Source organism: Convolutriloba macropyga, chromosome 5, assembly GCF_964194025.1.
Source record: "Convolutriloba macropyga chromosome 5, txConMacr16.3, whole genome shotgun sequence".
Lineage (NCBI taxonomy): Eukaryota > Metazoa > Xenacoelomorpha > Acoela > Convolutidae > Convolutriloba > Convolutriloba macropyga.
In genome coordinates this window covers 54,623,406-54,642,525 of record NC_134472.1, presented here as the reverse complement: position 1 = coordinate 54,642,525, position 19,120 = coordinate 54,623,406, and the positions used below count along the sequence as shown (strand labels likewise).

At 42.0% G+C, this 19,120-nt stretch overlaps 1 protein-coding gene across 1 annotated transcript in view; it reads right to left on the bottom strand.

Annotated features, from left to right (window-relative positions):
* The window catches only part of LOC142339478 (uncharacterized), a 604,341-nt gene that overhangs the window by 142,861 nt on the left and 442,360 nt on the right, over window positions 1-19,120 (bottom strand). The window lies entirely within an intron of this gene.

Below are 19,120 nucleotides of genomic sequence, written 5' to 3'. Positions count from 1 at the left end.
TATGTGGTTACAGTGCCTCTAGTGCAGACCGAAGCAAGAGACGTAGCCAAAGCAATCGTGGAGAACTGGGTCCTGCAGTTCGGAGTACCCGACGTCCTACACACGGATCAGGGCAAGAACTTTGGTAGTGAATTAATCGCCGAGATGTGTAAGCTGTTAAAGATTGATAAGTCACGCACTTCACCCTACCACCCAGAGGGGAACGGCCAGGTGGAAAGATTCAATCGCTCCATGGCTGACATGCTCTCAAAATACTGTGCCGAGTGCCCAGGCGATTGGGATGATCTTCTCCCGTACATCACGTTTGCCTACAACACGTCCGTACATAAGACAACGAATGCGACGCCCTTCAGCCTTGTTTACGGCCAAGAGTGCCAATACCCCATCGACCTCTTTTACCCGAAGTCGGACGACGGAAACCCAACCACCCCTTTCGTCGAGTGGCTAGACGGACAGTTTCGGGAAGCTCACATGCACGCCCGTGAGTTCTTGGGACACAACCAGAAGAGGCAGAAAGACCGGTTCCACAAAAAGGTGTTCGGAGAACCCTATAAGGTCGAAGACAGAGTTTGGATGTTCGCAAAACACAAACAGAAATCCAGGAAATTCTACAACAATTGGGAAGGGCCCTATGTGATCCTAAAGCGCGTCTCGGAGGTGAACTATAAGATAGCGAAACCGACAGCAAAGACCAGGTGGAAATTTGTTCACTTCAACAACTTAAAACCGTACGTTGACGAGGACAGCGTCGCGAAGAGGCAGCTAAGACCTCGTGGATCAGCGACTGAACAGGACCGGATCGGAAACAAGGACCCAGCCGATGACGACGGAGTAGATGACGAGGAAGACCGCGAACCAGCGACTAGGGGAGCGCCCCCGGAAATCTCTCCTGGCCTGGCCAACGCAAAGCTCCAAGCACGGAGGAGAGGCCAACAACGAGCCTTACTAGACTACGGACCGGAATTGAGGGACCTGTTCGAAGAAGAGGAGGAAATGGCCGACTCTGAGGGGACTCCTAACCCAAAAGCAATGGCACTGGACACCCCGCTTCCTACTAATAGGGAGCCATCAGGGATTGGAATTGGCCCAAACTTACCCGTTGACCCAGACCCCAGTGCCCAACCCCTGGAATCAGCAATAGGAGGGGAAGCAACCCCTCAGGGGACACCTAGAAAGCCAGTCGAGGACAAGACTCCCGTTGTCAACGACCAACGAAATTGCGTGGGAGGCAGTAACATAGACGGGGAACCTTCCGAAACCCCTGTTTCACAGCCAGTCCCCGACGACTTGACACCAGAGCGAGGGGCGATGCCAGCCCAACCCACAACACCCCAGTCAGCCCCTATACCACCAGAAGCTGGAAATCCAAGTCGGAAGCGAAACGAGCCGCGGCGAGGCACACGTGTGCGACCCCCAGTCCGACGGTTAGGGATAAACGATCGATAAAGGTCAGACTTAAACTCAAACAAACTGTATGTACTCGAACTGTAAGTATGCAAATATCAAACCGGCGTGACCATTAGGTTAAGTTTTGGGTCTCAATTTCTATGACATTGCCAGACAATAGGTAAACAATGAAGGGATCATTGATTATTCGGTTAATAACTAAATTTGACTTGAGCCAGTTTGATACTTGACAGACTTGAAATTCAGTAACTCATCTTGATGCTAAATTTTCTGAAACTTTTGCTATTGGGAGCCGTGTTTCGGCTGACGAATCCGGAGAGCAATCACACAGCCGGAGTTGTTTTCATCGCGGAAGACCTGACCATCCTACCAGAGGCCTATGAATCGATCTGGTTGACACTCCCGTACCCTGAAGCCCTTCCTTTCAACGAGAGTCTTCTACGTTCCGCGCATGACGACTTCCGGACTGGCCTAGCAGAGCAATGGAAGGACTACGGAGGCAACATTTGTGCCGATGGACAGTTGACGGAACGAGTGCTCAACCTCACGCAGCATTACGTGGAGGACGTGGCTGAGGTAGCGCGGCAAATCAACTCAATGGTGAAGCACCTCAAGGAAACCACGGCTAGCACCGTCAATCACGACCAAGCGCATCAGTCACGGTCCAAACGCTGGGTGCTACCTCTTCTCGCGGGAATCGGGACAGCTTTGGTCCTGGCGCCGGTACTCAAAGACGAATTCTGTCACCTGACCACTTCTCTGGGTTTCTGCGGCGAGACAAAACACATGCGACAGCTACAGAAAGAGAATCGCCAGTTGAACGAACAGCTTAAGAGTGTCACTCTAGCCACGGGCGAGAGACTCCATCTGATTGCAAGCTCTCTGAACCGTACCCAACACCAACTCCAACGGACAACACAGGGATCCAATGAGAACTTTCGGCGAATCCAGGCCGCATTTAACCAGCTGCTGGATCACACGCACACAAAGACAGGGAACGACTACTGCGTCAGTGTGAAACTGCACACCCTCTACACGGACTTGTGGGCCCTGTCCCTATCAGCTTCGAACTTCTCGAGTGAACTCTATGATATACGGGAAGAACTGATCACCTATCGAGCATCACTGACCGAGGTGGTTCACCAATGGCACCGAGTCATCAATGAGCTTACAGAGGGCAATCTGGCTAGCGACCTCGTAACCCCGGGAACGTGGAAGAAAGTCTTGGCCAACACCGACTACCGCCGAGGAAAACCTGTCATCCCTCCAAATTCTTTGAATCTCTACTACCGGCTGGAGCTAGTGGAAGCCAGCTGGGCCGCTGAAGACGGTCTTTTCATTCGACTGACAATACCGACCGCAGAGCGTCAAGGGCTGTACCAGAGCTATCGTGCGGTTAGCATACCGCAACCCATACCCTCAACAGAGACAGCGACGACCTATGCACTGACGAACGACATCCTCCTGACCACAGACGAGCGACGAGTTTTTGTAGGAATGACGATGTCTAATTTCGTGACCCCATGCCCGCTCAGTGGCAGAGTCCGGCTCTGCAAACGGCCATTTCTCTGGAACAAACTAACGAAGGATGACTGTTTGACCAACCTCTACTTGGGTCGAGAAGACGCAGCTATCCGATCGTGTCACCACACAGTAGTGGATTTACCAAAGGAAGTCACCGCCGAGTACCTCGAAGACTCCGTGTACCTAGTTACTGCCAGATCGGACAATTACAGTTTCAGAAACTACTCCGCCACATCGAGGAAACCAGTGATGGTGCCCGGCTGTCGTAGCTGTCTGATCCGACCGCCGTGTGACGGCCACATCGAGAATTACAGCGGAAGCATGGAGTTACGAGCCGACTGGCGTAGTTGCGGACACGGCAATGGATCCATAATCCGCATCCAACAACCCAGTTTGCTAACTGCCATTTTGGGCGAACTCGACCAAGCGGAAAAGCGCCTACTGGAGAGACCCGCTCCACCTCACCTGAAACGAGATCTACAACGGCGAGTGATGGAAGCCAGTCGCTTGAAGCTGGTGACCCTACCCGAGGAGGTAGTGGACAACCGCCGTATGAAAGAGCTAGCGAAACCTCTTGCAGAGGAGGTGGTGACCGGCTACGTGAGACATGGACCTTTCAGACGCAGCACAGCTTTCGCGGTGCTAGTGACGATATTGACAATGACTGTGATGGGCCTCGGAGTTTTAGCAGCGGCTCAGTTTGGACTTCTGACGTACCTCCAGAAATGGTGCCGAGACCACCTGTCAAAGTGTAGAAGGGAGGACGAAAAGGGACAGGAAATGAAACCGACGCCTCGTGGCCTAAAACGAGGGAAGAAAGAGACTCTATCTCAAGACGATGGGGATTGCCAGGAAGAGCAATGCAACGAGGATCAGAGCTCTTCTCAGACAGGGGCCAATCAACCAGACTCACCGAAGACTCCAACCCAGGGATCAGGGACGTCGAAAAGACCGATGACCCCAGGCGAAGCCAACGCCTACGGCAAGAAAGGCGGGAAGTGCGCTAAGACGACTCCAGAGGCATCAATTTGAGCTAAGTCCGACCAAACTTCTCATTTATTTTGACCTCTAGTGATCTGTGCATCCCACAGAGGTAGGTGCTATGACGATTATGCCTATTAACGTATAATGGCTTATGTGTCATCGTGTACTCTAGGGCTAAACACTGACTGGTAGTCTAATATTAAGAGACCTAGAACATGATCGAACGTGTGCAAACCGTTAAGTATAAACCGGACATAGCGACCTTAGTAAAACGCATTCCTTTAAGCTTGGTTAGTAAACAGACGTAAACCTAAGTTCGACGAGCAAACATACCACCGCGCAAAAGTCAACAAACGGAAACCGTACGGTCATTCTGATTACTTTTGTTACCGCGAACAGTCAAGCTAATTCACAAGAATCGATAATCTAGGAAATGGCAGATTTTAATATTCGAGAGACGTTGGAGGCATTCCTCCACCCGATAGATTTGGACGAGGACATGCAGTATGTGCGCGATGGACTGGGAAGAGAGATCGAGCTGGACGCTGATCCGGTTGTGTTGGCACGCAAGAGGGTGCTGCTTCAACAGCACTTCTTGTCAGACCCAAGCTTCCTGGGCTCGGAGGCACTACTCTTCATGGACCAGAGTTATAGGGGAACCCCGACGCTGACCAGCGACGAGGTTGATGCGCTGGAGTCGATAGATGATGCGAAGTCCTGGAACCACCGGATGAACCTCATTGGACGTGTCACCTGGGAGACGCTGGAGCTTCAGTCTTTCTTTCGACTGACAAATAAGGAGGAGGACAGGAAGACCCTCGTCGACCTCTCGACCGCCTGGTAGAGTCCGAGGTATGGATCTCTTTTTCGCACCTTCTATTGGGACTTACGCGGCCTGGGACTGCCCAGCATCGACTTGAAAGCCAAGACTCTTCGGACCCTTGTCCTGCAGAGAGTAATCAAAGCAGCGATAGAGGAGTTGCGAGAGCACTACTTGCCCGCGGTACAAGTCGGATTCGGAAGAGGCGACAACTAGAGGTGGAGTAATTGAACTAGAAAGAACATTTGGTTAGGTATGTGTGCTCACCTTGGACCGAAACCACAATGAACAAACATCTTACATTTAAGCTAAGAATAAGCTAACTATCATTCATTTTGATCATTACCGTTGAACCGAGTGTTTGTCTCATAAAATTTCATCGCTAAACATGGTGGCGCTTTATTGGGAATCGGAAAAGTTAGGGGGCGGGTGCTTTGTGGTTACCTCTATCAGATACGAATTATTGGGGGATATAATACTGACTTTGGAATATGGAGATCAATTGAGGCTCCTGTGCTGGTCCCCAGCAAGGGGTGAGTTCCTTAGACACTTGCGCCGTCATCACTTTAGCCATGGGGAAAAGAAACTGTTTCCGGTGGCTATACATCTTGCAGAGAGGCACGGAAACGAGAATGCAAAAAGACTGAACCAACTAGTGGCACGTATGCAGAACTAACCAGACTAGCTCCAAGATCAGACTGATATCATGTGACTGTTATCATGAGATTGCTATCATAAGACTGTTATCATCTAGACAGCACCCTTAAAGAACTAGGGAAGCCCTCACTGTTCAATTTTCCTTTTCTGAATTAAGACTGAATTATTATCCAGAGGATAAATGATCTAGAAGGGAGGCCTGTAAAATTGAATTAACCGTATTAGGATGACCATAAACACAAAGGCCGACGGAGTTGTTGAGGAACCAACAATAATGCAAATTTGCTGAGTTGTTTACTTAACACCAAAACCCACCATAATTTGACTCGTAATATTGCAAACTAGTAAACTGTATTGAACGTGAAAATGACTAAAGGTGCTCGAAGAGGAGTTAAAATCATGAAAGTGTTAGTAACAAGCCGGGAAAGGAAATTAGCAGACCGGGCACTAAAGAGGAGGATGAAGTCGTTAGACATGGAAGCGCGTGTGCTGATCCGTATGACACAGATAGCACAGGGGAGGTTGTTTGCTGCAAGGGGAGAAGAATCGAATAGTGGAAATGAGTCGGAGGAGGAATGGCTAAGAACAATGAGGGCGGAAGAGAGTAAAAACTAAAACTGTATAGACTAAACTTAAACTATTATCATCATCTCATCATCGCATCACCATCGCTATCGTATTGTATATTTGCCTTTGAATTTAGTTTATTGTGGTTTCGGGACAACTTTCCGCACCGGGCTAACATGACCCGTTCCGTCGTCCGTGACCGAAAATTCAAGGTAGATTGCGGGAACCGATGGGCCAGCGTGCGTGCCCGTGTAACATTCCCATTGACCCTCTGATTGTCCAGGGGAACTAATATACACGTAAATATTCGCTGATAATGACCGGGCAAGCATCCGTAGGTCGGTCGAACTCAATTCGGTAACGTCTTCGACCGATTCACTCGAACGAACCCCATCGGGGAGGTCGAACAAATAACGGTCTGGTCCTGATTTTCGCAGGCGTTTCACCCAGTCCTCGATAATTCCGCCAGAGTTGCGGGCACCCGTTAGTACTACTGATAGAGCCGAGCACACGCAGTTGTACCTATGATGACCAGTACGCAGAGTCTAGATTCGGAACGGGGTGACGTCAAGAGATTCCGAACTAAAACGATGCAGTTATTTAATTATCATCGTATTTAAACGTAGCACGCGATATATACTATAATACTCACTTTTTGAAAGCTGGAGAAAGCGGGTGGGTACCGTTAGAAGGTATCCCCAATTGTTTGCACAGTCGTTCTACCCGCCGCTTGTCGAGGTGAACCATAGGTCCGGTCTTGCGAACTCCGACACGCTGTTGGCACTTCCGACAGCTCGCCACCACCTTCCTGCAGAATTGTCGTAACCGCTCGACGTGGTACTTCGTGCGGATAAAACTTTCCAGCTGTAAACGATCAGGGTGATTTCTATCCCGGTGTTCCATAATCAAGGTAGCTAGCGCGTCTTCGCTATGGAGGACTCGTCTTCCATCTCGGTAGAGTTTCCATCGCGAATTGTGAATAGTCGAAGCTTTGTTCGGAAATGTCGTTCTGCACGAGTAAGAAGCTTCGAGGATGTCATAGAGAGTTTTTTGTAGTGTAGTAACTTGTTATATTCGTTAACATCCATTATAACTGAAAGAAGATAGAGTTTTACAAAATTCGTAATTTTGGCCAAATCTGAAAATTTTTACAAGTTGGGACCGAAAATCTGTCCACCCCCCCCCCGATTTTTTGAAGCCGATATGGCTGAACCAAGCTGGGGTCACCATCACCCTAGGGCACCCCTAAGCTATTTACAAACCAGGATTGGTAGTGCCAGCTTTACCCAGTCCGGAGCTATTAACACTTATGAGGGAAAAAAGTGATAATTTTGGGGAAAATCCGAAAATGCTGATTTTTGAGTTTCGTGGACTCTAGTCATACTAGGGTGCAATAAGGCCCTGAGCCTACGCTTGATTAGGCGGAATACGAACCATACCCCCCAAACCGCCCTAAGTAAACAAAAGACCCGGAAACACATATTTCGTAGGTAACTAAGTATAAGTCGACTTGTCGGCCATTTTGAACTTTTTGCTTGTTACGGACGTATGACGTGACCGGACCGTAACCCTATAGCGGACAAGCGGACGTGCGGACGGTACCCTAGGAACCCCCCTATGTAAACAAATTGCACGTAAGAACGGAAAAATCTGGAATTCGCATATATGTAAATTTGGCGGCCATCTTGACTGATATCTAATAAGTAAGTTTGGTATTTAACACGTCACCTTATTACGGCAGTGGTATTACGGAATGTAAACGAAGTAGCCAACCGTGGTATAGAAGGCTGAAAACCTTGTGCAATAATGACGGTTATTTGGTTTGAGTAAACAAACTGTTTGCTCGGCTCAGTATATAAGCGGCTTACACTATAAGCGCGGTGCAGAAGTTGCAAATCGCGAACGAGTTAATTATCGATTGTTTGGCATAGTTTGCCGGTATTATTGAGCGAGAGGCTCTTGTTAATCGTTATTAAGCGTCGTTGCGTTAACTTCGCCGGAGCGATTGAGCGAGAGGCTCTGAATAGTCGCTGTTATAGAATTAGAGTTATTTGGCTAAGTTTTGCCTGATTCGATTGAGCGAGAAGCTCTGATTAGTCTTTGCGGTGCGGTTACATTATCGAGCACCGATTGCTGTTGCAAGTGAGCGAGAGGCTCTGATAGTTTGCGGGATTACCGACGTTTATAGCGGGTAGATAAACGCGTAGAATCGTACCGTTCCGTGGGAATTTGGCTAAACGTAGAAGTTTGTTGTACTTAAGTATTACCAGTCAGTACTCTGAGTAGTTCTTAAGTTTATTATAGTTAGTGCTGTAAACTGTTACTTTAGTTGGGTTACCATTGTACAGTTTGATTGTTTGTTGTTATATTTACTATTATTCCATTAGTTACTTACATATTTAGTTATTAATTGAATAGTTGCACTAACTGTTTTGATCGAGCCGGAAGAGCAAATAAACGGGCAAATAACAAGAACGAACCACCAAATAAAAACCTTTCGAATTGTGAGATCTGGGCGCTAGTTCCCGTTCTAGGCTGCCTAATAAAGTTCAGAATCTTACATGTCCTATGATTGTACCTTTTCGGGATATACATTCTCATTATCCATTTTTTCTAATGTTCTCATAGTTCAGATCTTTTTATTAGAACAGTACTAGTGTTTCCTAATGGCGTATTAACCCTCTTCGATTTTTAACTTCGAATTTCCAAAGCTTTGTGTTTTCCGTTTTCAAATATGAAGTTGGTTTGCTATAGATTTTAATACCGATTTCAGGCTGATCCAAGTTCTTGAATTTTCTTGCTTATTTTATACTTGCGATGTGACTTTTTATTGAGATTACCAGTTCTTATACAAGACCAAGATCTCAGTAATCATTATTTGCCCAGTGAAACGAAACTTGACACACCTTGCCATAGCTATATGTATTGATAAACGTTGCTTCCATAATTTGATTGTTTTGCCTTTTGGTAAAAAAATTTTAGTTGTCGGCCAATGTTTGGTCAACCGACTTTTTCAATACGAATCATAACCAAAAAAGCGATGCAGAAATGTTTTCTCAGAAATAATTTCATGGGGCCTTTTAATTTTTTCAAATAATTCTGGTGTCAGATTTTTTTGGGAATCTTTCCCCGCGCACTGAAAAGAACAGAGTTCAAACATTTTTTTCTCTTTGTTCAAAGTTCAAACGTAATCAATTTGCACTTACCGATTGGAACAGCACACTTTTTGTGTGGTTTACAATGTTTAGCGGGAAAGACAGGACCGTAAGAAGGTCCTCCTGACTCTGCAGGGCTTTTTCTTTCATTTGACTGTACGAAGAGATTGTGGTTCCCATATTGTGGCCATTCAGTTTATCCAAAACTCCCGTACTGATTTGCTTAAAAATCTTTTTTGGCATGGAGCGTAATTACCTTTTCGTCCATGCACACGCAGCCCGATGGTATATGAAGCTCACGGTTTTTCTTTCTGTTGGATTATGCAATTTTGTGCTTCTCTGAGTAATGCTTTCCTAACTGGTTTTTAACGAAACTCGTAATTTGTTCTTTTAAAAGTTTTCTATTACGTTGTCACAACTTGTGAATTGTCCTTTTATTGGGGTGCTATGTTTTGATGATGAGACTCCTCATTTTATTAGTCTTGAGTAGACTTCCTCAGAAAGTAACATTAGGTGTTGAGCGGCTGAAGTTTATTGTGCTTATGATGACAGAGGGTTGATTCTATTTGACAACCTGGCTGAAATTAACTGATATAAGCTTTAAGAATGAGTTTGAAAGTTAGAGTGGAACAGCAATTGTTTTCTGGAGTGAAATTAGGCAAAAGGCAAACATTTAAATTTTACGTTTTTAGCAGGTGAAATAGGCAACGTAGTGGAAGTCGAAATCCGTACAAACATTCTTATTTGGGCAGCGAACTCTAGTTCGGTATTTATTTGAGCTACATTTTGCCTATTATTTCGAGTGCAAACTTTTTTAAGGAGTTTTCTTGTAATCTTTTTTGTCAATTGAATGCGGTATTTACCGCATCCGAGGAAAAACTTAAGATGCAAGAGCACAAATATAGCGTAATAATTGATTTTAGTTTTTGAATATGTGGCTGCGGTTGTTGTTTTGCCAACCGGGCGTAGGAGACTGATGTGTGATTAAATGACAGGCATTAATAAATTGGTTTTGAACTGTTTTTGCTGAGGTGGAAACAAGAGGTAAAGATACAACCAGAAATTGTTCCCAAATAGCTGCATTTGAGTTGATTGAAAAAGCTTTTCAAATTATTTGCCAACCGGGCGTAGGAGACTGATGTGTGATTAAATGACAGGCATTAATAAATTGGTTTTGAACTGTTTTTGCTGAGGTGGAAACAAGAGGTAAAGATACAACCAGAAATTGTTCCCAAATAGCTGCATTTGAGTTGATTGAAAAAGCTTTTCAAATTATTTGATTATGAAGCAATATGGTAATGAAAGATTCAGCCTTGCAGTTAATTCTAAAAGATTTTGGTTAAAAAGCACAACTAACCAATACTTCTAAATCATTAACCTTAAAGCATTCTTCGCTGATCTTTGAAAATAGATAAGTAAAAAAAACGGGTTATTCATGAGAAGCTGGCAAGCCAGCGCTATAGTAATTGCATTCAATACTAGTTTCAAGGATCAAGTTGTAGTGGCAATTACAGTGTCAACTCCTATTTGCATGGTGTTTCAGAATAAATAGCTTAATCGTGAGCATAAACAAAGTCAGTTTTCGTCAATATGATTACAAACTCATGATTTTCAGTAGAGATGTTTTTCTAATATGAATGGATTAAGTTTTGTATATCAGGCATCTGGTGTTTGTTTTTGGATTGACTAATAAAACTTTTTTGATGAATTACCGGCGACCTTAATCGTCAGTAGAACTTCCCGCAATAGCGGGTAGGACATTGAAATGGGACTCAATTAGTTGCTAATGAAAACTTTGCAGCAAAGAAATTTGAAGTATCATTAGCTGTCATTTTTGCCAATTAGGCACGAAAAGCCCAATTACAAGCCAAGTACTCACAGTTAAAGAGGAAGTAAACAAATTACCTCAAAAAACTAAATATTAACGGTAAAATGTTTACACATTGCATTCTAGACTCGTGTGGCTAAATAATTGAAAACTACTTGAAAGACTCCTTTATTGGAGTGTTTGGATATCCCTAGTTCAAAATTAAAAAAATAGTCATTGCACGGACAGTGTTTAACTTTTCAAAATGTTTCTCCGGCATATTTTGCAAATTAACACATATGATTCAAAGAGTCTTTTGGGATCAAATATCACATTTGCCAAGATAATCACATCACGATTTTTGGGATATCCCCATAAACTATCTTCCACGTATTACAAATTGACTCAAATAACTTTTATACAACATACCCTAAAAGCAGGAAAAGAAAACACTTTTTTGAAAGCTCTGACACCCACACTCAAAATGAATTGATCTCATTACGCAACAAAAAGAAAAATTTTCAGGAAAACCTTACATCTTACATCACCTCGGGATGAGCGAACACCAACCCCCCCCCCCCAAAAAAAAATCGAACCAACTGAGTACAACCTCATTATGCTAGACGTATATGATATTCTTCCTTCGTCACTTACAACTCTGGTACTGATACCCCACATACCTGAACAAGTATGCGAGATGCAAACGCCAGCGCTCTTCACAAGCGCAAGCGTCTCCACGGCAACAATTGTGGTTGCTGCAACTTACCCCGTGAGAACCTACTGCTTTCACCCGCTACCTCTTCTTCCTGCTCAAGAGCCGGAGAGGTTCCACTCTTAATTGGGAGTGAAACTAACTACCCGACACCACTGTTGAGAGTAGTTAGCTCGTCTCAAGAGCTACTGATCGAAAGTCAGCAGCCAGCATCACAGGAACCCTCCTGGGCTGATGAAGTGGCCGACGAGCAGTCGCAGCACTCAAGGCCAGAGACAGTGGTGCCAAAATAGGCCTACATTAGACGAGTATGATTGCCGCATCCCAGATCTCAGCCACTAGTCTACCCGCCACCACAACTGCAGACACCACAAACAGTGACATCTACAGGACGCAAACACCAATACAACAGCCTTACAGTGCCAGCTCCATGACCAAAGCCACACATTCCTCAAATTTCCTCAACATCCACGGACAATTACCTGTGAACCGACCCTTCATCGCAAAGAATTTCCTAGCCCCATAAGACATGCGAAACAAACTATGCGAATGTCCCCTGTTTTGGTGCTACAGTCACATTCCTCATCCCGACCAACTTATAACCCTCACAGAGGATCACAGTCCTCATCTAGAAACCAGAAGCCTAACACATCTGTGGCGACATAAAGCACATATTTTAGATCTTCAGGGACAAGCTTCCGATTCCATCTGTTCGCTAATCTTCTCGGGAACAACAAGGAACTCAACATCCATGTTCCTGAGCGGGTCCGTTAAAATTCTACTCCCCCAAATCTTAAACTCAAACCCACTTACAATTCCTGCACCATCGGACAAAAGGAAATTGAGAATGTATTGGAAGGTCAAGACAAAAATTTTCTTTTTGAGTGTGCTTACTTTCCGATGAATCCTAAATTTACGGAAAGATTTTGGTACACGTAAAAGCACTTATTCGTATTGGCCGATCGCCAAAACAACTATTTAAAGACGATGTTCACGAGGGCCACGACTCGCTATAGTCTTTATCAGAACTAAAATTTCTTCTGATTGCAATTTGGTATTCTACACTGCACAGAGATGAATATCAGCGACGATTTACACCAAGTCAACCGCACAAAGATGTTGCAGAACAATCCACAACTATGTCTTCATGCAACGTCACTTCACAAAATTAATCAACTCATGCACGTCAGTTCGCAACGCAGGTGTGTGTAATTACGAAGACCACATCTCTGTATTATTTAAACTATTCCTATGTTAATGAGCCAAATGTTTGGATGGGAAATTCCGGGATCCTGAAAATAGGGCCCCTGACTTTGAACTTGAGCACCGTTGATGGGAACAGTCCCACCCCCAGGTCACGGTCCCAAAAATCCAGACACCGTTCCAACAAAACTCAAACAACTTAGTTTTCGTAATTTTCTTTTATTTTTTTTAGTCCTTTTCTTTTTTTTTCTTTCTCGTTATCAATATTCCTTTCAACGAGTTGAAGATTAGGAGCAATTTCTTTTTGTATTCGGTCAAAAATTAAAAAATGAAAACTAAACTTTAGGAGTCTTAGTATTAAAAAGAGTTTAAGGGTGTTAGCAGCTAACAAAAGCTAATGATGGATTACAACCAGAAGGTAAGGTCGTAAAACCAATCGGAGAAAAACCGTTCTGAATAAAGTTGATTTGATTTTTCTTTGTATCACGGGCACTGACTAAAGACTAAAACAAATTCCCACTACATGGCATTGGGAGATAGATGGATATTACAACAGGACTGACCTTAATGGCCGGTGCACCTTGTACTGGCACTCTTACTGGCTGTGCAACCGACAGGATGTGGACCGCTCACTGACAACTATAGTTACATTCTTCATTAGTCAAGGAAATCAGACGACGCCACAAGTGACCGACTCCGCCACCGAACAAGGATGGCGCATTCATGGTATTTCCGCTACATTCTACAAATTCGTGAGAAAAAATTTGAGAAAGAGCTCTTAAACGCGGATGAATGTAGCGGACGAAATATTGAATGTAAACTTTTGACCCTTTGACCAATCTGAGACTGAAAAGACTCTATTCTCTTTATATAGTGCTTGCAAGCCTGACTTGTCAGCTTAGTAGATAGCTTCACTTTGTGTAAATCTCTCATCTTGACTCCGTTGTTATGTTTATTGCACACCGTAATAATTGAAGTTTATCTTAAGCGTTTCACCGAGTCGGTTAAACTGAGAGAACTAAATAAATCCACTTCGTGCGCAGAAATAAGTAGCCTTAGAGCTTTATAATTGAAGGGTGTAAAAAGAGCACAATTGGGGTCTTGCTTACTTGAACAATAGACATTTTGTAGATGCGAAGAATTTTAATTAAAAAATTTAAATCTTGGGGGAACCAATTAATAGATCTTGTTATTGTGACTTTTCTTGTTTGCCTAAAAACTATTTCGTCAGCGTAACAAAATGGGAGAATTTGAAATAAATTGTTTATTTGATTAAAATTGAAGAATATCATAAGTTCTCGATAATTATACGCCTCAGAGATCAAACATACTCTAGAGAGTGGCATCATTTTGCTATTTTGAAAATTTATGGGAAGAATTATGCAGAAAATTCAGACAAATTATGGCCGAAACATAACCGCAGTTTTTGAATGGCCAAATTAAAGCAAGGATTGTCTACCCCGTTCACTGTTTTTGAAATTAGTGAAAAACCAAAAACAGTTTTCTGGTGTACCCAAGTAATAATGTTTTGAAACGAAGCTGATTCAAACACCTGTTATCAGGTGTCAAATAACAGCCGTCAAATTACTTTTAATCACAGCTTCCATTACAGACCTCCAATTTAACTAAATGCTAAAATTACTCCAGATAAAATCAAACTAACTTTAAAGAAAGCCGTATATAATTATGTATTAAGTACACTTTCGATCTAAAATTCTAAATTTACACTTTTTGCCATATATAATTATGTATTAAGAACTTCGTCTAAATCAGTTATTTCAATAAATTAAAAAAAACTTCAAATTTTCGAATTGACCAAAAAATTTTGGTAACGTGCAACGATTTTTTCAGAGTTTCACAACACGTACCTGAAGGTAGAACGTATGTTGTTGTTTTGGAAAAAAGGGAGTTGAGTGGAATTGTTATGATCCGCCGCACGGTAAGCCTTAAATCTTATTTAGCCCCAATTCAGTGCCCGGTTTGGCGCTTTGACTAAGAATTTTGGCTGGTTGAGAATGCTTTCCAAATAATTCGAATATGAAGCAATATGGTAATAAATGATCCAGCCTTCTAGTGATTCAGGTCTTAACGAGATTGTTAGCGTTTTTTTCGGGATGGACAATAAAGGTTTGTGGTCCCTGATTAATGTAAATTGTTTAATGTACAATTTGTGTTTAAGGAGTTTGGTTAAAAACACAACTAGAAATTCTAATTCCTTATAACATTATACTATTCGTCGCTGATCTTTTAAAATATAGATGCTAAAGAAGTGGTTGTTCTTGTGTTGCTCCCAAGCCAGCGTGGTTATGTGCATGGTGTTTCTGAGGGAATAGCTTGATCCTGAGCACATACAAAGTCATTATTGGTCAATTTGGTTACAAACTGATCATTTTCAGTAGATATGTTTTTCTAATATGAATGGATTAAATTTTCTATATTTTAAAAAAAAATTTTTTTAATAAATAACCTGCCGCCTTAATCGTCAATAGCTTGAGAAAATAGCTGAGATCAAATTAGTACCTAATGCTTTTTGTGTTTAACTGTTTTGCATCTCGTGTTCAATTCAAATGTATCAATTTCGCGATGAATTTGAATGAAAACGTAAGACTTGCGCTCATTGCGATGAAAAAAAATTAAGAGGGGATTTTTTCTCCGCCGCTTTTGCGGTGAAAAAAAAATTATACGAAAACTACCGCTGAATTCACAACTATTCTTACAAAAATCAGATGCGCTTAAAGATATATTTTATGCGCTTAAAGATATATTTTATGCGCCTAACTGCCCTCTCTTGGAAAACTTTTCTTTCACTTAAACACTTTGGGGTTTCTCTCTTGAAAAACTCAATACTTGTTGTCGTATAAAATGCCGTGCTTTCAGATTAAAGTAATATTTTATTGTGAAGTAAATAACACGCAATATCATCAATTAAAAATGTAGATCATGGATTTGAATTAAATAAATAGCTCTGAATATTGGGTGACTTTTTCATAATTTCTAATAATCTGGATTTGGTTATTGTCAGTCTTCACTGTAATTGAATTCACATAGTAAATTCAAAATCTGGCGTATCGGATTGAAACAGGGCAACATTTTCCTCTTTGGTGTTTGATGGATAAAGTAGCGCTCAAATTTTGTATTGCGGATTAGGAAGACAACCCAGGTTGAGGTCCAGACCCAAATTGACTTATGATCACGTCCAGTCGAGCGCACACCCGTGTGTTCCCAGACCGAAATTACAGGGTCTGGACGGAAGTTCGAATGCACTACAGTCTGGACCATGGTCCGGAGATGGTCTGATCAGAGGTCAATTTGGTCTGAAAAATCTGATCATAGGCGGATTCGAGCGCCCTTGGGTCTGATCAGAAGCGACTTCGAGCGCAATTGTGTCTGATCATAACCTCTTCGAGCGCACTTGGGTCTGATCAGAGGTGACTTCGAGCGTAATTGGGTCTGATCACAACCTCTTCGAGCTCACTTGGGTCTGATCAGAGGCAACTTCGAGCGCAATTGGGTCTGATCACAAACTCTTCGAGCACACTTGGGTCTGATCCGGACTACTTTGAACGCAGGATATTCTGATTATGAGCACTTCGAACGCATGATAATCTCATCAAAAAGCAATTAGCCTAAAATTTCATTCCGTTAAGCTTAGTCTAAAATCTCATTGGAAATCAGGGTCCGTTAACACTCAATTGGCTGCAAGCGAACAAAAAGTACGAAAAAAAAACAAAATTTTTTTCTTACAAAATAGGCAAGCAAGAAACATCAGGGCATTTTTTTAACACAACTATTCCAATGGTAAAATTTCTTTAAATTTCGTAAGAATAGTTGTGAATTCAGCGGTAGTTTTCGTATAATTTTTTTTCACCGCAAAAGCGGCGGAGAAAAAATCCCCTCTTAATTTTTTTCATCGCAATGAGCGCAAGTCTTACGTTTTCATTCAAATTCATCGCGAATCTTACATCTTATAGCTATTTTTTGCAAAAAAAACCTCAACCCTTGTGTATGTGTGTGTGTGTGTTGGGGTGGGGGTCAAACGATGGGGTTTGGGTTGAGAAGAAGGCTGGATGATAGGGGAGTTCAACTCGACAGGGGGAAGAGGGTCGACAGTGTGAGTGTTGTGGGGTAATGGACGGGAGGGCTGATGATGGCGATTTTGACTGTTTTTGATCAGAGTGGTCAGCTGGGGAGATGGTATCCACTGCGTCTGATCAGAGGCTACTTGTGTCTGAAATTGGGTCTGATCATAGTCTGATTAGGGTCTGGAAAATGATTTGAATTTTAGTCTGGACCATGGTCTGGAGATGGTCTGATCAGAGCTCCTTCGGTTTGGAAAGCCTGACGAGGACTCATTCATTCTGGAAAGCTTGATCAGAGGTTTTTGGGTCTGGAAAGTCTGATTAGGGTTAATTTCGGTCTGGAAAGTCTGATCAGAGATAATTTCGGTCTGGAAAGTCCGATCAGAAGAAATTTTGGGTCTGGACCTCAACCTGGGAATTACTTGTTTTGGGAAAATGCATGATCTGGGTTGACAATAGTTTTTATTCTTAATACAACTTTCATATTATGGACCATTGAGTTCATAAATAAAAAAAGTTTTAAAAGAATGGTAAAACTGCAACTTTGCCATGAACGAAAGTTCTAATGACATGAGATTTCGGTTTCCGAAAAATTCATGAAAATTTAGATTCATAGAACTCCCGTTTTATGAAAATTCTATCACCTTCAATTTTTCTAAACATAATGTGAAGTTGTTTTTTCATAACTTTTTGAATTATAGAGTCAACCCGGAAGCACTGATTGCAACAACAATTAGAACTCTGATTTGGGTCTCAAATAAATACTAATGAAACTTGAACAGTAAAAGTTTTGATGATGGAAAAATTTTTGTTAAATTATTTTAGATCTTAGGAGAACCGAGTAACTGACTCTGTTAATGTGACTTTTCTTTTTTGCCTAAAACCTGTTTCTTCGCCGTGACAAAATTGGAAATAATTGAAAGAAATAATTCATTGTTACAAAAGATTTCGGTAGAAAGTTTTATATTTTATTCGCGAAAGTTATCCTCCTCAGCGACCATACATATTCAGTGGATCGGGATCCCTTTGAAATTTTGATAAAGTTGGGCAAAAAATGTTTCGAAAAATTCAGACAAATGAAGGCCGAAACATAACCAGTTTTTTAAATGACCTAGTTAAAGCAAGAGTAGTTTTCACTGTATTTGAAATCAGTTAATAATCGATAACGGTTTACTGGTGTACCCAAATATTAATGTACGGAAAGCTGATTCAAGCACTATTACCCGGTGTAAAATAGCAGCAGTCTATATGAATTTAAATACAGCTTTCACGGCAAACTCTTCAACATCTTTCAAGAAATTATCATTCAAGTAACTTGTAAAGCCAAACAAGAACTGTACATCGTCATTTGCTCTTCGTCTTAACATCAATGAGTCTTCCTTATAGAAGGACTACTCACACATGACAGCAAAAAAAACCCAAAAATAGATCAGTATAGAAATCTTGAAAACTTTTATTGAAATTAAACGTCAAAGCAATCAGTCACAACGTATAAACACGCGTAGAAAATATTTGAACCAACACCAGCAATTGAGACTTCTAATGAGTGAGATTGAGTGACATGGTGACGAAAATGAAAGCAAAAAAACAGACAGATGAAAATAAAAATTTTTAAATTTGATTTGAAAGTCATTAGAATAAACAGCTATAAACTGATATCGTTAATAAGGTTAAGTTATACGTCTTGGGGAAGCAATTGAGATCTATCAGTATCGTTTATGTGGCGTAAAACAACGAAAAAAAGACAAACATGGGCAAAATTGTTAACAATATAACTTCAAAAAATCCCCAAATATGAACAAATACATTAGAACCACTCGTAGTATCAACGCCATAAAATTCAATAGCTTTCAATGGAAGCCAGTAAATACGCTAAATTGATGGGAAGAAAAGATTATTTGGCTTTCCTATTCCATCAATAAACCATTACAAAACGTCATTGACTATCAAAGAACAACAAATACAGGCAAAAACAAAAGAATCAGTAGAAAAGTGCCTGAAGAAAGTGTCGAAGCAATTTAAATCATAAGCGGTACTCTGATAAATTTAGCTATGATCCATTGAACGTATTAGCTAAACCATTGGTAACTAACAGTATTAGGATAATGTGATAAGATTTCAAAACGAACCAAAAAAAAAGAAAACTATCGAAAAGTTATGAAAACGAGTGGCATTGAAGTCTTAAAACTATTAGGTAGAAGATTA